This window comes from Rhynchophorus ferrugineus, unplaced genomic scaffold (assembly GCF_030347505.1).
Source record: "Rhynchophorus ferrugineus isolate W39M unplaced genomic scaffold, kcgeb_rfMv2 rfM9, whole genome shotgun sequence".
Lineage (NCBI taxonomy): Eukaryota > Metazoa > Arthropoda > Insecta > Coleoptera > Curculionidae > Rhynchophorus > Rhynchophorus ferrugineus.
In genome coordinates this window covers 6,591,447-6,612,595 of record NW_027472588.1, presented here as the reverse complement: position 1 = coordinate 6,612,595, position 21,149 = coordinate 6,591,447, and the positions used below count along the sequence as shown (strand labels likewise).

Here is a 21,149-nt window from a genome sequence, read left to right as displayed (position 1 = left end):
TTTTCAATAAAATAGAGACCAATGATGTTTCCACCATGAATACTATACCATACAGTTGTATTTAGCGGATGCAATGATGTTTCATGAATTAATTGAAGATTCTATGTTCCCCAAAACTGAGTTTTCTGTTTATTGACGTGGTCACTGAGAAGAAAATCTTTAATTTCACCAGACAGTCTTAGGATTGCATTACTGTACGGGAATATTTTCAAATCAGTTTTCAAAATTCGCCTTAAACTGTGTGCAAAAATGTGTAACTAGGAACCACATCTCCGAATTAATGTTTCTGGAGACTTTGCAACACGATCGCGCACTAGAGCGACATTTTCAGCGTTACGAGACGTACTAGTGTAGTGTAGTCATGTGCATTTAATAGAATAGTAGCAGTGCTATACATAAACAATATTCAAACAACGGGTCCTCCTTTTAAAGAGACATTGTATTTCCATACTAAATCTATCGACCTTTACATTTAAAGGAAATCAACCCATCCCTATAAGAATAAATAACATCTAAGTGTCATATGGTAACATACCAAAATATTTACTGGGCGCGAAACTGCAGCAGAAGACTCATATAAAGAAGAAGAAAGCAGAACTGTATAAATATTAAATTAAGAAAAATCTACTGGCTATGGACGTATGTCATCTAGATATTGGATTGTGACAAGAAGAGTAATGTGGATAAAATTCAGCGGTTTTAAAACAAATTATTGAGGAATACTGTTAATGTCATGTGGTTTTTCAAAAATAGTGAAATTTTCCATCGAAATTTGGAAATGGACAACATCGCCAGACCATTAGAAACAAATATTTCAGAGTTATGAACAAAGGTTTCAAGATTTGAATGTCAAAGCATTTTTAAATAATTTAGGACTGTATAATATTACTCATTGGACAAGCATTGTCCAGATTGTAATTTTTAGTAATATCACTGATATATTATTTAATAATGAAAAATCTGAACTCGCTAATATTTGCTGAATCAGATCTCTCTTGGTGTGACCATATTGACAATTTTATTGTCCTGCATCAATCTCTTAACACTATATTTAATATATATACTGAGTACACGAACTACTAATAATAATATTAATTAATATTCTCCCCATATTTTCAAGACATTTACACGCATTCTAATAGAGATAATAAGATAATTTAAGAAACTAACGATTGTATAGAAAAGAATGCTTAAGATTATCGTAATGAGGTTACAGAAATACCAATACTTTGTATCATTTTTCCCCGATGAGATGGTATTTTCGAAGGTAACTGGCCCAATAACCAATATACATTTAAAAATAATTAAAAACGCTAATTAAGCGTCATTAGTAGAACCTGTGACCTGTATCTTAAAGTTCAATGCGTATTCGTCGATAAAAGAACGTCGCGTAGGTTGCCTTTTATATTACGGGATTTATCGTAGTGATTTTTATCGTTTTCAGTTCAAAACGACATCGTCGACGTCATAATTTCGGCCCTTTAACTCAATGAATCGTAAAATACGCAACGACGGCAACGTAAACAACATGAATGAAATGGATAGTGACTGGTCAGGTAACATGGGCTGCATTCCAACGAGAGTAAAAACGACCGATCATCATAGCGGTGTTAGCGAAATATGTAGGCGCTTTCGTTTTTAGTTAACCTTGATGATCATTTAGACGGCAGGTTCGTCATTTGTTAAACTACCAGCCGGTCTACGAAAAAAAAGCGGTCGAATAATTAGATTATCATCGTAAACATTAGTCTTTTTTTTTTGGTAATGAATGAGTTCGTCTTTTATAACTAACTGTTCGTAATAATTCCTTTCTGTTTTTAAAATTGTAACTAATGGTTTTTTTTAGTATTTCGGAAGTATCATGTTATAACTGTGTAATATATATGTGTGTGTGCAAGAACTTCCCGTCCCCATTGCCAAAGTATATTCACATCTCTTATAACCGCTTATCAACAATTTTTGTCTAATATGAACCCTGGCTACGGATTATGTAATCGAACAGGGCCACATCTTTTGTGTTAAGACTGATAACTTCGTTTGTGCAGTGCAGTTAATCGTTGGTTGCGTATACGTATACGATAAGCACTCCGAGAACTTTATTTTGGCAGTGTCGGATTACTAATCAGCTTGATGTTTTAGCACAACTTCATATTCGCACCCCATAAGTCCAAATAGGCTTATAATTAGCTCATAAAATAATTTCTTTGACTTTAAGTCCAGTTGAGAGTATGTTTTGACTAACCAAAACAGTTATTTCATTTTGAGTCTAATCTGATCTCTTTTTGGTGATGTTTCTAATTTAACTTCCCATTGAGATGATTCTGCTTTGAGGAATTGGTGGATAATTAAGTATGAGGAATCTCTCAGGGTGATATAATTAGGTTTTTATCGCCGCAATACAAAATTAACGTGTATAGATTTTACCAATTTCTAGTTAGTTTGTGGAGAAACCCAAATTGACAATTTGGATATGGTAGAGCAGAATAACTACAAGCTTGCACTAGTGCAACATTAGCATAGCGTCATTATCAATTTTCTTAATTAAAGAGGGATGCATAACAACTTTATTTACTAACAGTTGAGGGTCATAGCTATTAAATAATTTCATTGCACTTAGAGCAAAACATCTTAAATAAAACCGCAAGATGTATAATGTAAATTTTAACCAAAATGCGATATGCAGGATTAATGTTTAATGATATTGAGAGTTTGTTGATTTAAATGGCATTACTGAAAATTACTTGACTGCAATTTTTGTCTCTAATATATTTATAGCATAATTTTTCTTTGTCACATCATTACCTACTTACGTTAAAGCATTACATTTGTTTTGATTGCACTAACATGGGCAGAATGCTGCGGGGAAGATTTGTTCCTTACCTGGAAATGAAAGAAATTGTCATTTTATATTAACATAAGTGTAGAAATAAATAGTTGAGTTAATAAATTTATATTGTATATTGGCTAACGAATAATAAGAATGTTTTTTCAAAAACTACAGTTTCTTCAACACCAATTCAGTAATCAGAAGATATCCCGTAGAAAAATATTGTTATGCACTGTTGACGTACAAAATAACATTCAAACAGAAACATATACAACATAGCACTGACAAGTTCAGTGGTTACAAGTACCTAGATATCCTAAAGAGTTACCCATTGTTAAAGACAATATACCCATACTTTGGATACATCAACATCACAATGCATGACAATTCCAAACATACAGCCAACGTAATAAAATATCTAGATTGAATTCAATCCAATGTAAAATCCATGAAATGTTCTAAAATACCCCCTTAGTTAAACATATTTGTAAATAATATTTGCAGGAGATTTCGCGAAATAACAAGCAAATTAAAATAACAAAACTGATCAATGGTTTGAAGATGTTGGGAAGTAGTAAGAAATAAAGATTTCGTGACAAAATATTAAGAAATCAAATTATTTTAGAAGTTTCAATCTCTATCTTCATCAAGGAATCTATCAAAATCTAGTCTAAACTGACAATATAAATATGACAGTGATAAACATGATAAAACTGAGTAACCACCATCATTATTTTCTTAGCATCGAGGTAGTTACAATTTAACATCATATTTGAGATCTCGCTGAATGGAAAACGATAAATAAGATTTATTAATGAAGTAAATGTTGAATATTATGCTACGTTATAACAATATTATGCTTTCAAAGGCAGTGTAACGTTTGGGTTGTTTTTCAATAAAGAATAATTCTGTTCTTAGTGGACAAAAATCAATACAAACAGGTTTCGGTTTCTTATGGCGATGAATCATTGAAGATAATTACACCAATTTTCAGTTAATTAGAATTCGATAAACGTTGAACTTCTTTCTGTATCTAAGAATAGAAAATCTGCACTTACAGTTAATTATTTTAAAATATCTAGATAAAATTATAATAGTTACTTCAATTAAATGTGAAAAATAATAGATATTGTTAAATAAAAAGGAATTTGAGCGTTTCCCTCGATTTCCCCCCTTCCCCATTAACAGAGAAATCGGCGAACATACATACACATATATATATATATATATATATATATATATATATATATATATATATATATATATATATATATATATACTCCTTTTTCGAAGTAGATTAATGAAATAGATGTCAAGCAAGTAAATTTCAGTGATATCAACTTAAAAATTTTGTTATAAAACTTACAGATACGTAGACACAAAAAAAAACAAAATAAATCGAAAAAACTATACCTTAATGCTAATATATAGTTAATTAAAAAATAAACCATCTATTCTGGGAATAACAAAATGAACAAAGTCATAAAACAGTGTTAAACGTACTAGTTATGGAATAACTGATAACTAAATATGGCATATTCTATGAGTAATCGCTCGTTCGACTTGAACAATAAGTATTTATTTAAAATGAATGAGTCCACAGGACGATATCGCCCTACCTTCGACAAAGAACGATAACCGGCCATTGGGAACGGAAGAAGACGTGGTTCTCTTGTCGATGAACACGCACACTTGGCCCCGCTTATTATATTTAGCCTATACGGGGCATTAAGAATGCAGCAGCAGTTGGGTGTCTTAAGTCACACGTGACGCTTCATTAGACCTTGCATTGCATAACGCTGTCGTGGATAATATAGGAAGTAGGCCTGGTCCTCGCTGTTGCGAAGATGATGAGCGTTGAGAAATGGGAGCAGCCACCAGTATGAATCATAGTGGTATCATTCTTTTTATTAACTTAAATATGGAGGCGTTGCCTTGTATATCATTACAAATAGATACCGCTCACACGTGTTAATGTAGTCGAGACATTTTAATACATCACAAAACTGAGAAAGAAGTATATTTTTTCTTAGGCTTCTTAATTGTAATGATGACTAATTTATTAATAAGCCATTTGTAGAATGTTATGTTATATTATTATGTTATTGATTATATTATTGACGTAATTTTCAAAGTATAATATATTTTTAACAAAAAAATTGAATCGACTTCGAAAAATAAATAGGGAACTCACTAAAAATTAAAAAATAATCAAACTCAGATTTTTAACACAAGAAAAACGTTTTAAAACAAAATATGTACATAATAATAATTGCAATAACTAAACAAATATAAACAAAAACCTTATTTAACCTATCTACTACACATATTTTATATTATACTATACAACAGGTCAATTGAAAAGTCCCCGGCCTGACACATAGATGGCGCTACTAGAATTAAATCCATACATTTTTTAGTTAGCCTTAAACCTCAAAAGATGCGTGTATAAATTTGATAGCTGTCGGATCATTAGTTTGTGAATTATAGCATTTTGAGTGAAGCAACTTTTGTTATTGTGAAAAAAATTTATAAAAAGGAATTTCGTGTGGATAAAATATTGTTTTTTGAAGGGAAAAATTCAGTTGAAGCAAAAACTTGGCTTGATGCCGAGTTTCCGGACACTGCCTCAGGAAAATCAACTATCAAGGATTGGTATGTTAAGTTTAGACGTGGTGAAATGAGCACCGAATATGGTGAACGCAGTGGACGCTCAAAAGAGGTTGTTACCGACGAAAGTATTTAAAAAATCCACAAAATTATTTTGAATGACCATAAATTGAAATTTAATGAAATAGGAGACACTCTAAAGATATCAACTGATAAGAACGTGTACATCATATCATTAACGAATATTTGGGAATGACTTTTGACCAGAAACGACTAGTTGCTGATTCGGAGCACTGTTTGAAGATGATCAAGCGTAATAAACCCGACTTTTTGCGTTGATACGTCACAATGGATGAAACATGGCTCCATCATTTTACTCCCAAGTTCATTAAAGTATGCAGAAGCTTACCATAGTAGCTATTGTTGCCTTGAATCTAATCTAAAGCTGTAGCCATTGGTTTAAATATTGCAGTGAATTCCTGCAAGTATTCCAGTTCGACGACCAAGAAAGTGTTAGTCCTACTCAACTTTTATTATTTATTTTTGATTATTGATTATTTACTATTGATTTACTCCTTTACTTTCATCTTATGGAACAAATTAACTGACATCCAAAACAGTCATGTACAACTTCAGACGATTTGGGCCTTCTAGGCATATATATAAAGAATGATTGTGATGAATTTGGTTTAATCTATTTAAATGATTAACATTTCATTCAAAGGTTATTACCCTTAATAATAGTCTTGTAATTATATATTTATATACTTTTCATTCTTAAAATATATAGCATCACGTTAGACAAAAAGCAAAACACATTAGAATCAAAATAAAACAACTATACTGGTTAGGCGGAAGATACTCTTAACTTGATCTAAAATCAAAGAGATTGATCTATAATACAATTATAAAGCCAAAAAAGGACCTATGAGGTGCAAATATGGGATTGCACTAAAAATTCAAATCAGTTAGTCATATAGCGCTGTCAAAACAAGGTTCTTCGATTGATTACCAATGCCTATCGCTATGTAACCAATGAAGAACTGCACGATGACCTGGAAATCAAATGGATTTGCGAAGTTGTGCAGGTTTTCGCCTTGAAACACGAAAGAAGATTACTAAATCATACTAACGTGGAAGCAATACAACTGCTGGACAGCGCGCAGGATGTCAGGAGATTGAAACGAACAAAACCATACGAACTTGTGTGAACATTTAGTGTGTATTATTAGTGCAAACTATAGCTATAAGTTAATAATTAATAAATAATTATAATTTTATAATTGAGGAATACATACTGATGTATTTGCTCACACTCGTCTTGCTTGTTAATTAATCCAAGTACATAGGAAAAGTAGCAATAAATTAATTGTAAATTAAGATTGTACTAAGCGTATCTAATAATGTTATAAAAAAAATTCTTAAAATATATGCTAAATATTGTTTCTTTTATCGAACTAAATAGTTTTGAACCAAAGTATTATATTACAGTATAATATTGTTCTTGTAGTGATTTTGTGGACAACAGAGTTTATTATAAACATAACCAAAAAATACTATATAACAGAATGCATGTCTGCGAATTGCGCATGGTCATTTTTAACAAATCACGATCTGTTTAGGTCGAATTTTCATGTCGTCTCCATAACACCAGTGTACTCATCTGCCATCGCTGATGTTTGCTGACTTAGCTCCTTTCATGGGATACAGTGGGTGTTAATAAGCTTATGGTGTAATATGCTGCAAGTTTACTGAATAAATTATATATTGAATATACCAACATTTCATCAAAAACCCATATAATTTCCAGACCATTCCAAACTATTTTGGACATATTTTCAGTTCATATCATAAGACAAATTAATATTTCCAGGTCTAGTTAATAACTACTTAATATATAATAGAAAACAGGAAGTTTATGAAATGTATAATAGTAAATACATATATCCACAAAGTTGTAATATAAAAGTTTATAACAATTTCAATATATCAGAATTGTTTGAAAGTCTCTATCGTAAAATCACCCATTTTATTACCGATGTAAAAGAAAAATAATCAGCAAAAAGATCAATTATTATTGCATAAGGATGTGTGTACCGTAGATTAAAGATTTAAAAAATAAACCGAACCTCAATTTATTATTTGTGATATATATTAATTAAATACCAGTAAAACATTCGAAACACATATTTAAATTAAATTGGCAGAATTTTTTTGTTTTTCCCAGACGCAGTATTACCAAAACACTGTTACTGTATTAACGTAAATAATCTGGATGTTACACAGAGGATATTTTAAAAGTAAAACAATGATGAACATATGCTTCCAGGATGGATTACGAAATTAAAGAGTTTTTTTTGTGGTAATACAAGCAGATGGTCGACGTAGATTATAATGTCAATTTATATGGTAATATAAATATACTCTAAATGGTACAAGTAAAATAATTAGAAAAGAAAAAAAAGCATATTAAGAAGAAGCAATTTCGATGTAACGAAGAAAATATGAATCTTAAAATAAATGTTAGTTGTTATTGTTTACTATTTTTTCCTAATTTCCCTACATTCTTAAATAAATATGTATGGATATTATCAAATACTTTATAACAAGGTTTAATTCTTAACGAAATTTTATTTGATTTTTATAGCAGTTAGTATTTTTATGTAGTATATGGGGGGGCAAAAGTCCACCATTTTTATTGCATGCCATCTTGGTTATGTGACGTTTAAACCATTGTGTTGTGTAGACGTCCAAATTTTATTATGGATAAATATACGCCACAAGAACGAGACAATATTTATTGAAAATAATCGTACCATTCAGCGGAAATTGCGTTAGTGGTAGCGGGACTTTTGGCCCACGTTGTATAAAAAAACATTCAAAAATGTATGTAAATAAATATACCAAATGTTCAAAAATAAGACAAATAACGAACAATATACATATATCGAAGGAATCTGTTAAGCAAATGAAGTCACTGAAATACATTTGAATTGTTAAGGTTCTGTATTGGAAATAAAATCAACTATAGTAAAAAAAACTGGGTTAATATAAACATGTATTGTTATATGCAATACATTACTATTAATAGGTAACAAACGGCACGGTATAATAAAGTCAAGACAAACAAGATTACATCAATCCAAGATTGAATAGAGATACCAGATTGTTCCAAAAAGACAATATTGATCTCGTATAAAAGCAAATTTAATGTAAATATCAAGAAAAGAGTACGGGCTGGTGTTAGATTGGCAATCATCATACTATTACTCGAGACACTCTTCGACACTCTTCTTGTTCACACTCCACTTTTTGTTAGTTCACTGAAGTTCAGGCTATAAAGTCACCAAAGTTGCACTGAAGCTCCTCTAGCCATTAACTATTGAAATTGGGAAACATCCAAGCTATAAAGATCGCAGTTCAGGCTGTACGCCCACCAAAAGCAAACTAAAGTTGCTTTGAACTAACTTAGTCTATTGAAATGTGGGTAAAAATTAGCATTTCAGAATGTACGATCAGCAAATGCGCATTACAGTAGCTCAGCTGGTCAGCCATGGATTACTAGAGGTTGGAGAAACTAAAACATCGATAACCATTCCACACAAGTCATGCAATGGAAATTGGTATAAGAACAGTGCAATTCAGAAGACCATCAACCGCAACTTGACAAATAAAGCTCAACATTCACGAATAATTTTATTACAATTATAAACTAGTTCGAGACGGAACAACGATTAAGGTTCCTCTCAAAGGTTTCCCGCTGGCTCCAGCCTTATTTAACCTCTTTATTTCAGATCTACCGAGAAAAGAGCACATTGACGTCGCGTTTTAAGCTAACGACACTGCTTTCTTCACGGCCGCCAGGTTCGAAGTTACAATTCATAAACGTTTACACCAGCAGCTCGATCTTGCAGCCAAATGGTTCAAATTCTGGGGGTTAAAAATCAACCCCCTGAAAACCCATGCCATCGTTTCCCATAAGAAGCGTTACGCACTGCGCGTCTCGTAACATGAGATCGACACCACAACAATTGAAATAGTACCCTCTCTGTTAAAAAAAGGTACATCTTTAGTATGGATTAGAAACTTATAAATTTCAAACATTTTCCTTGCTTCATTTATGTTTTAATTTTAATGCAAACTTTGGTTAGAAAATTATTAGATTAGACCAAATGGTTAGGATCCTTCATTAAATGATAATCAATTCTATATAACTATGTTGTTTTTCCTTAGAATGATAAATTTATTTATAAATTGTTACGTCCATAATTTTCAATCCCAACTGCATCAAAAATAATGCTCTGAAAATTTTGTTTGTCAGAAATAGTGAAGGTGAACATAAACATTCAAAATTCTTACCATTCTAAGACGAACAATGTATATGAACAAAATCGAAGCAAAATTGAAAAAACAACTTGTTGCCTCTGTATTAACATCTGTACCAAACTGTATCAAGTTTTCCAAAAGGTTATGACTCATTAAAAATTACCAACATAAAAAACACATTAATTTTATTTAATTACAATCTGAAAGATACTTCTAATAAGACATTATTCCGCATCATAATTAAATAACCGACACAGAAATTCTGGGAAACTAGCGATTCTTGCTAAATGCACTGCATCAGTGCAAGAAAAGTAAAGTGGCAACATATTTCAACATAAAATCAGTTCAAAATAGATCTATGAATCATACTATGATGGTAATCGTTCTATTAACATAATCGACAAATTTTTAAAATATTAAATATTAATCAGTGTGTTTTGATCATTAATAATATTCATAAATACTACTCTCTACTGTATCAATAAACTATAGAGACAAGAATGATTATGGGAAAACGAAAAAAAACCAGTACGAGAGTTGTTTTTTATATCTCGGGATTTCTGATCAACAAATATCATATCAACTTAAATCATTTTCAGTTTTAGCTTTCGGTTTTCGAAGTGTGAATATTATGTGTAAGATTTGTGTGCATAGAAATGAGATTTGCGTGTACATGAGAGTGTATTTTCAGAATATATATGAGCTTTTAGTTGGAATTTATGAGAAGAGAATGGATACTAACTTTTTTACAGATGATACGGAAAATGCATTAGGGGACATGTAGTGATTATATCAAAAGACACACAGGTAGAAACAGAAGAAAATAACGAGAAATATACACATATCAAAATGACATGACGTCATGGAAACACTGCAACGAAGGAAACAAGAAATAAACGTAAAATGATAAATATGCTCTCCAATGAAAATAAAATACATTATTTGGATATAAAATTGTTAATTATGTTGATTAGGCCACCAGGAGATGCTATATAGATAAAAACGCGCCTAGAACTCTATTTCATAGGTGGTGTGGAAAAGAGAACAACATATGTAACAAGTTGTTCAATCATATATTCTGCACCATATTAAATACGAGTTTATATATGGACATGAATCATGCTATAAAAAGAAACAGAACGAGTGGAGCTAGAAACAAATGAGCGAATATGGTTACTATGCAAAGTCAACAGAATAAAATTCTATATATATATATATATATATATATATATATATATATATATATATATATAGAACTTCTTTCTGTTGTTTTTTTCTGAACTTTTTTTCTGTTGTTGTTTTCTTTATATATATATATATATATATATATATATATATATATATATACATATATATACATAACACCGGTAAATATTACTTGTAAACATCATCCTTCAATGTTGCCATAGCTATGAAATTGCTCCGAGCGCAGCAGGTTTTAAAAACGAAGAAATGAGACAATGAAAAAAAAATTTCAATAGAAATTATTAGAGCCATCGCAAACCTTTGTTTTTTATTCTGCGTCACTTTGTTGTGAATACTCTGTTGACGTGGAAAATGAATCTGATTTATATAAACAAAAATAAGATTAACATTATTTATTATTGTTTTAAAAATAGTTCTAAGTATCGGTTAATAGTAATGATTGACCGAATAAACACCCTCACCCCGTAAAGTTAATTCACAATCCTTGTAAAATCAAATAACGAAGAATAATTTGTAAACAACATTTTCTAATAAACCCGTGGTCTTACGTAGGGTTGTACGGTACTACTTTGTACCTTTTTAACGAATTTTAATACAAATTACTGGTGTTTTTCTCTTAACTACATGTCATTTTCTATAATCACGAGATGCAATAGGCTGACTATTCCGAAAACAATAATTATGAGTCAGCGGACGTATGCAATCTAATATGCTTTATTTTTTACGTTGCACAATTTCACAAAACATTACCATTTCAATTCGGTCATCTAATGGCAAGAATTACCGATTTCTCGGTGATATGTCCCCTTGTCGGTATTTTTTACAGAAAGGTGACAACTGGCGACAATCCAGTCAGGCGAGAAATTATGTTGCCAAATCGATTTTTTCTTCATTGTAACAGAACTGGTAACGTTGGAAACATTCGAAGGACTACGTTTTACCCTAAATTAATAAATAGTTTTTAAACTTGCAGGAATTGTTTTGGGAATTATTAAAATCATGTAAAGAAAGTTATCTTCGTGAAATTATATTTTGACCTTTAAATTGTTTTACATAAACAACAATAACCGTTTAAAAAACAAATACATAAAGTCGCATTTGCCCGAACTCAAACAAAACAGTAATATTACCAGTTTTACAAGTCGCAATGATCATAATAACATTTCATTATCACTGTTTATTGTTCGTCAAAATTAATTGATTATATCCTTGTATAAAATTTATGATGTCAAAACATCATTCTAATATATAAGAACGTATAAAATTACATGTTAGAAGGCGCAAAAATCATGAACACTATACAGATTACACACACACACATATTACAAGTATGATTCCGACCTCTTCGTGGATAAATATATACGAATACTAAATACCAAGATTTGACATTGTCATACTGTAAAATTAATTTGAATTTACTCTATAAATGACGTTGAAGAATTGTCTCACATAATTAATGGACAATGCCGGTTTTTTAAAGGCGTTGGATTGACTAGTTTTGAGTTGCCATAATTGAACCTGGAAAAACTGATAATTGGCCATTTTATTGTGTGCGTAAGATAAAAAAAATTTCTTAAAATTCACAGTATTTTAATAATTATTAAATTTAGTAAATTATAATTATTATTTAGTTGATTGTGTTGCACCCTCAATATAAATATATGGGGTATCTAGATGTACGGAAACCAAAGAAATAGGACGTTTTCAATCAATAATATTAAAAATCTCTCTTAAAAATTGATTGATCTAGTTAAAAACGATCTGTATTAAGAGCGATTCAGTAACAATTAAATGGATAAAAAGGAATTTCGCGTGTTGTTAAAATATTGCTTTTTGAAGGGAAAAAATACAATTGAAGTAAAAACTTGGCTTGATGGCGAGTTTCCGGACACTGCCCCAGGGAAATCAACCATCAAGGATTAGTATGCTAAGTTTAAACGTAGTGAAATGAGCACCGAAGATGGTGAACGCAGTGGACGCCCAAAAGAGGTTGTTATCGACGGAAACATTTAAAAAATCTTGAATGACCGTAAATTGAAATTGAATGAAATAGCAGACACTCTAAAAATATCAACTGAACGTGTACATCATATCATTCACGAATGGTTGTGTATGAGAAAGCTCTGTGAAAAGTGTGTGCCGTACGACCTCATTTTTGACCAAAAACAACGACGAGTTGATGATTTTGAGCAGTGTTTGAAGATGATAAAGCGTAATAAACCCGAGTTTTTGCGTCGATATGTAACAATGGATCAAACATGGCTGCAACATTTCACTCCGAAGTCCGATCGACAGTCATCCGAGTGGACTGTGTGTTAGGTTACGGCGTCTCTATTTTGGAATACGCATGGAATAATATTCATTGACTACCTTGAAAAAGGAAGAACCATTAACAGCGAATATTACATAGCGTTATTGGACCGTTTGAAGGACGAAATCGCCGAAAAACGGCCGCATTTGAAGAAAAAGAAAGTGCTGCTTCACCAAGGCAATGTACTGTATCACAAGTCAGTGAAAACGATGGCAAAAATCCATGTGTTGGGTATTCTCCAGATCTGGCCCCCAGCAACTATTTCCTGTTCTCAGATTTTAAAAAACGCTCGCTGGGAAGAAATTTTCGTCGAATGAAGAGGTAATCGCCGGAACTGAGGCCTACTTTGAAGCAAAGGACAAATGTTACTACCAAAATGGTATCGAAAAGTTGGAGGGTCGCCATAATCACTGTATCACCCTTGAAGGGAATTATGTTGAATAAAAAAAACTAATTTTGCCAAGAAAATGTGTTTTACTATAGTAGGCCGGGGACGTTTCAATTGACCTGTTACTTTACGACATGTCCCCGTAACAAATAAAATACGAATACGTCAGTTAGAAGAAGCATCGACGAAGCTTATTGATACATCACAATCGGAAACCGAAAACAATATGGTCTGGGCGTGATCAAACGAATTCGAAATGGTCCCGAGCCGGCCGTCACATAATAGTTTTGTCATTCTTCTTCGAGCAACGGCAATAAATTAATTGCAGACACACGACTAAATAATTTGTCCTTGGACGTTTATGCAGACTAGCAACGTATAATTTATTTTATAAACATGGCACATCATCATGATCTATTTAGAACTTTTGCGTTTGTGTGTTACTTTATCGGTACATGTTTATATTTCAAGGATTTTTTAGTAGGAGGACCGGCCGCTCGGTCGGCCAGCGCTTATCGATGGGACTTATTGTTTCGAAATTTGCATTCGCGCGAATTAAAATTCTTCGTTATGCTAACCGAGTTAAAGAAATGCATTTTTCCAACCGACCAACGACTATTTTAAATTACAAAACGTTCGCCGACTTTGAACTTGTTATTCGTCCATATTCAATGTTGCTGTAGCTGATTAATTTTCACGTATTTTTGATGCACATTGAAGGAAATCGCTTTATACTTTATTACCCCACACACTTGGGATTTTTTGCAGAAATAACGTTATACATTGTGCTGGGCTTAGTTTTTTCTAGTGTTGGGAACTATCGACTGAAATCGACTATCGACTGTTTAGCAATTGACTACTTTTTACCAGTGACTGTTTTCGGTCACTATTTTCGGTCCGACTGATTTTGTTACTATTTACTATCGACTGTTTCAGTCGTGTACATTTAGCTACTATTTTTGGTTCTACTAGTTTCATTCGACTGATTATTAACGTTCTGGCTCTGTCGTCCTAGTCGCGACCTTGACAAAAATGTTCCCAATTTATGCTTACATAGATTTATATATAATATATATAGTTATATGATTTTTTTGGTAGTTGTCAAAGTTGTTTAGTGGTAAAACGTCATCGATCAAAACGGCACCCACGCCACATACACTACCATTCGAAAGTTTTAAAACACCCTATATTAAGTTGACATAAAAAATACTGCAATAAATCTTTAAATAAACATGTTGGTATTGAAGTTCATTATTTTTACGACGCTGCCTATAACAATAATCAACAAAATTACTGGTTTATTGTCAATTGTCCCTTATTTTGAAAAAAAATCGGCACACACGTGTGTAATGAGCACAAAGGTTACTACACTGCCAATTGTTGATTACTCAGAATGGCACTTTTAGTCATCGTTTTTATATTGAATATAGTCTAAACTTTTAACTGTCGGTTTACAATTTCAAAAACTATTATTTTAGAGTACAGAGTACCTTGTGATGTTCATTCAATAGTGACGAAGGTCCGTAAGCGCACAATATGACTGGGACACAGATTTCTCTTGAAAAATAATGTCATCTTTACTTTGAGCCATGAAGGATATTGTAGGATATTATAAGATTGAGTGCAGTAAAGGTGTACATTATATTCTTACATAAAAGTGAATTACTGGAGGAAAACAAGATCTGAAGAGAACTGGGCATCCGAAATCAATTACAAAGCAGGAAGATAAGTTTGTTGTAATGTTATCGAAACAAAATTGACGTTGAACTGAACTCAGATTATCATTTATTTAAATAATACACGATAAAATCCAGTTTCAACTACAGCTGTAAATATATCTTTACTCTGTGCTACTCTGAGAGGATCTGTAGCAGCCAAAAAATCCAGACTAACTAGTATTCATAAGAAAAATAGACTAGAATACTAAACATAAAAACTGGACGAAAAAAAAACCTGGAAAAAAGTCGTATGGAAAGATGAGTCCAAAGGTGTGACATGTAATAGAAAAAACAAAGATAAGAATAGAGCAGATAAGGTAAAGAAAAAATCAGCTGATATCTAAAATAATTTCATCAACTAAAAACACATAAAATATAGATTATATTGGTTTAAAAAGCTTTATCAACATTTTTGATAGCATATCATTTTGCAAAATGTAAACAACATAGCTTTTCTCAAAAAACGTAGAATTACTAGACATTACAGGAAAGTTTCACTTTTCCTAATTATTTGAAAGAAAAATTTTACAGAATGTCAACATATGACGTTGAAAAATGGCAATCGACATATATCATTGTTATAAATAAAAGCCAAACTCAGCCATTTCTTAATTCATAAAAAAAAAACTAAAACTAGTTGACGATACTAATATAACAGGATGAATGAAATACGATAAAAAAATAGTAAGTTTTAGTGTTATTGCAACAAAAAAAAAGTTTAAATGTTGTTACATTGTAAACCCAAGAGAAAATACATAAAACTGTCCTTTTCTCACATGTATTTGCATCAAAACTAGACCGAAAATGGAAATATAAATAAGTTAGCCTTATTATTAGTTTCCTTTCTTGATCAACAGTCGAAACCTTGACAATATCCTTTGTCGCGGCAGCAAAACGAATATGAACACCTACTTTGGAGCTCTGTAACAACAATGGAATGAATACCTTTGGTGGCGTGGAATTAAAGACGACAATATAATGATTGCGCGAGTTCAGAAATCAACTGTGGTGTCATCGTTAATGCTAAGAAGCTTAAAGAGCGAAGACCGTCAAGCGATAATCAATTTAAATTTAAATATTTATATTTGAAACGATTACTGTTGTACGCATATTAAATTTTTCCTTGGACAAAACATATTTCGCTTAATTAACATTGGAAGAAACAATACAAATTACACTAGTTTTACTCCGTTACTATGTTAAAAATATGTTGTGTTAATAATATATACCAAAGACAAATTTAAAATATGTTTTACAAAAAAAATTACATAAAATATCATCAGGTAAAGCAGTTACAAAAACTGTATAAATAAGAGAAATTGTTCAAAAAATGCGAAAGCCAATAGACCCAGAGATATAATGGAAGTTCTAGGCATTTCACAGTGAAACACAGTTACCAAACAAATTGTTTCAACGTCCGGCTTATTCACCAGATTTAGCATTCCTTGACGTCTGACGACTGTTCTCGCGCATTAATAAGTGATTTCATGAAACACCATGATTAGCAAGAACAGAGAGGTAATATAGAGGTAACGAAGTGGTAGTAAAATGAGGTAATATATTTTCGTGTATCTATTTAAAAAAAAAACAAAAACTATAAATATAAAATTTGACATTTTAAGACAATTCTACTCATAAGAACAATAAAGCACTTATAGAAATACAATTAGTGTTGCATCGAAATGTTATAACGTCCCGTTATATGTTATAATAATCCTCTTGATTCGGATATTCTCTAAACTAATTGGGTTTTTGCGCGCTGTTTTCCGCTTAGCCGTCGAGAAATATATTGCAAATGGGCTGCTTTGCTTGGGGTTATGCCAAAAATCTTGTTTATACTGATTCAGTCTATGCAAGAGTAAAAAATTCTCCCATAATAAAAGAGGCAACGCAGCATCAGTCTCAAAGAATTCATAAATATTTGGAATTAGCTCGACGATATGTGCTGCTAATTTTATCGAGAAAATAGGAACTGAAAGTTTTTAAACACTGGCTAATTAACTTGATTTCATAGGAAGCAGTATACGTACATCTTTTATTTCTTGTACGAACTATAACCAGGCCAATTTATAACAAGCAGAAGATATTATGTTAAAAATAATTACATATCATGTCAAACAGAACATATCATATTAGACAGTATCTTTCATTTGTTGTTTAGCCTGTTATTAATTAACATATATCATGTTAAACAAAATAAAACATATCACGATAAACAGTATATTTTTTGTTGTTTGGCCTGTTATTAAATATCACATATCATGTCAAACAGAACATATATTAAATAGTACCTTTTATTTGTTGTTTAGTCTGTTGTTATTAAATACCATATATCATGTTAAACAAAATAAAACATATAACGTTAAACAGTATATTTTATTTGTCGTTTAGCCTATTATTAATTAACATATATCATGTTAAACAAAATAAAATATATCACGATAAACAGTATATTTTTTTGTTGTTTGGCCTGTTATTAATTATCACATATCATGTCAAAGAAAACATATATATAGTCTATTATACATATATATATATATATATATATATATATATATATATATATATATATTCTATTTAGCCTGTTGTTAACTATCACATATTATGTTAAATTGTATTCATTTTAATATGTTGTTTCACCTCTTATTGTCCAATCTTTTATTATTGAATTTATTTTTGTAGAAACGATAAGAAATTTATTTTGTGTAAAATATCATGTTGTAAGTAGTAAGTATAACTCATTATTTTTCATTATAATATCACTGTAATATGTATCAATAAAATATATTAAAGAATTATTATTTGTCCTTAAAATATGAAATAAAAGTTGTATTAACATAATGTTGAATAGTGTTACATATTATTTTATGTTATATATTTATACATTAATATCATGTTACATATTATTGTAGGTGTCATTTTTATTCGTTAATTTGTAGAAACCATGACATATAAATACAACTTCCTTAGAATTAAAATAATCAATTAAAATCAACAATCTAAGCTAATTATCCTAAATTATCAATTATCCTTAAAATTAAATGTTATACTCTAATGTTAAAAAGTGTTAAAATAAAAAATATCACGTTAAAAATCAATTTATTCAGGCTCACTGTTCGAAGTAAAGTATATTTATATAAAAAATGATATACTAAGTACAACATATCACGTTAAAATATATTTAATTTTTTAAATTATCAATCAATGATTATCATTAAATTATCATTGAATCATGAATACATTATTTGAGACCTAATATTATGTTAATATATTATATAAACACAAAATAGCATGATATATTATATAAATATCATTAAAATATGATATACTTTGTTAAATGATCATGCTAAAGTTATAATATCAGATTAAATTATATTATAGTTATTTTATATCATCATAAAAAGTTATTGTCAATATTTAATAACATATTGTAATGAAATTGGGGGCAATATGGATATTAGATTGAACTGAAATATGCTAAGAGATCCTTGAATTAAAGGAAAATGGAGTATTTTTCTGAAAATGTCATCCCGTTGTGATACCCGAAAACTATTTACAAATCTGTTGTCGATCGTTGCCTCACAGCATCGCATAAACCGATTAATCTTCGTGAAAACGAGCGGCAATGACAACGCGTCGATTCGGTTTCCTATTATTCGGACGTAACGGACGCGTCCAAAAAGGTAGCAGCGCGGCAGTAAAAGAGCGCGTTTTTCAAAGACGTCATAGAAACTTATTCTGTTTAAAAATAAAGAATGAAAAACACTTCGACCAAAATCCGTTCCGAATTATTTTTAGCTCGTAAGCTTTTCTTGGCGATTTCGACAGCCGTGAAGAAGGCTGCCAAGATATTCGTAATTAGCGCGATACCTCCAGATATTGACCTATAAATCCACGCGGGGCCCAGCTCGCCGCTCCAACTCACCTAGCCGGCGTTCTTCGCTTTTTTATTGCGACAGATTTTGTGTCTCGATATCTCTCGGACAACGAAAATAAACGCGACCACTGTGACATCCATGCGTCCGGAAAGTCTTCTGGATTTCGAAAACATCATCAAAAACATCGATATTATGTTTTTCGATAGTTTGAACCTTGAATTTTAGACTTCTCGCCTTCGTTGTAATTTTTTAGAAGGAAATATCGATATATTTGGTCGATATTTCCTTATATCGATATTTTTCGATAGTCATAAAATAGAGTATCGATATTTTTAGTCGATATTACGATATATCGATATTCTTCGATAGCCTTAAAATAGAGCATCGAACTTTAAATTTCAGATTTCTCGCCCTCATTGTCATTTATTTTTAAGAAAATATTGAAATTACGATATATCGATATTTAAAAAAAAAATAGAATATCTAAACTTTGAAATTCAGATTTCTGGCACTCGTCATTTCTTTTGTAGAAAATATCGATAATACCGCTATGACCGATTTTTTAAATATTTTGTTAAATATCGATATAAACATGTAGGGTTTCTGAAGACTATCAAACTTTTTTGAGATTTCTTAACTCCCCCAGACCATCAAAAATTCGCTAAAAATTAGCGAAAGATCGATATTCAAAAACCTTTGGGTTCTTGGAGTATCGAAGCATTTTTAGAATACGAATAAAAAGAAAGATCGCATATTATGAAGTTTATATAATATTAGTACGAATTCTGGCGCCATATGGCTTTAGATGTTTCAAAGACTTCTGTGGCGAAACCGACTTTGAGTGGAAGACTCAGCAAACAACTCTGAAAAAGACATGGAATTAGAACATATAAAGACACGGTACCTTTACCTTTTCGTTTGATGAAAAGTGTGTTCCATAAAAAAGAGGATGTGTAAGGAGCTAAATATTTTGAATGAACTGGATGTTGAACTAATCGCCTGAAGAAATATGTTTCAAGAACACTTAGTTTATGGCCATTTAGCCGGTTCTTCTGATTCAAGTTCATGGTGGTAAACCCAAATTTTCGAATATTCCTGTGATTTATTGAAAATCTAGCAACCTTAGCAAGTTTCTCTTAAACTCATATATATTTTTCATTGCTACTTACAAGTTTCAATAAATTAGAATTTTCATTACCGTATATTGACATTTCCATTATTTGGATAATGTAAGTCATCAGAATTATAATAATATCAATCCTCAACAGCGATGCCTGATATATTTGCTGATAACATATCAATCAGTTTGTATTAGGGATTCCGCAGTTATTTTATCATTTGAAATATAGACAATAAAAATATTTTTAAAAGTGGCTCAATTGTAGGCTGTTAAAATTAAACCTGATGAATGATGATTATTTGGTTGATAGAATGATGATCAAATCCATGATTTCATGATTCAACTTTAGTATACAACAAATACACAATAAATTAATATCTTGCATTCGAAATTTCCAATGAATTAAATCAGATAAACAAGTGAGTTCCACAAATAAAAAACATTATTTCATGATAGGTGCTATTTAATATTTATTGAATTTAATATATATTTTTGTAACTCATGTGAATTTAATGAAACTTGGCTAAAATTAACAAATACCAATAATACATACTCTACAAATACAAATACAATAATAATATCAGATTTCCTATTCTATTACTAAACCTTTAAATTCTGTAGATAAAATCGTTTCATCAGGTATCATCTAGAGATTGTATGTCTATCTCACCAATGAGAGTCGTATCCATCCACAACTAAATATCTTCGTGTCTTGTTTCTGTGAACTCATGATTCACGGTCAAATATCATCGCGGATGTATAAAT

General features: G+C 31.0%; 1 protein-coding gene across 5 annotated transcripts in view; it reads right to left on the bottom strand.

Moving 5' to 3' along the window:
• The window catches only part of LOC143201994 (uncharacterized), a 195,764-nt gene that overhangs the window by 110,561 nt on the left and 64,054 nt on the right, over window positions 1–21,149 (bottom strand). The window contains exon 1 of one of the 5 annotated variants that reach the window (XM_076413257.1): window positions 2,811–2,862. The exons of the other annotated variants lie outside the window; for them this stretch is intronic. The gene's annotated coding sequence lies outside the window, so the exon portion shown is untranslated. Of the gene's footprint in view, window positions 1–2,810; window positions 2,863–21,149 lie in introns of those variants that run through there. 5 annotated transcript variants of the gene reach the window in all.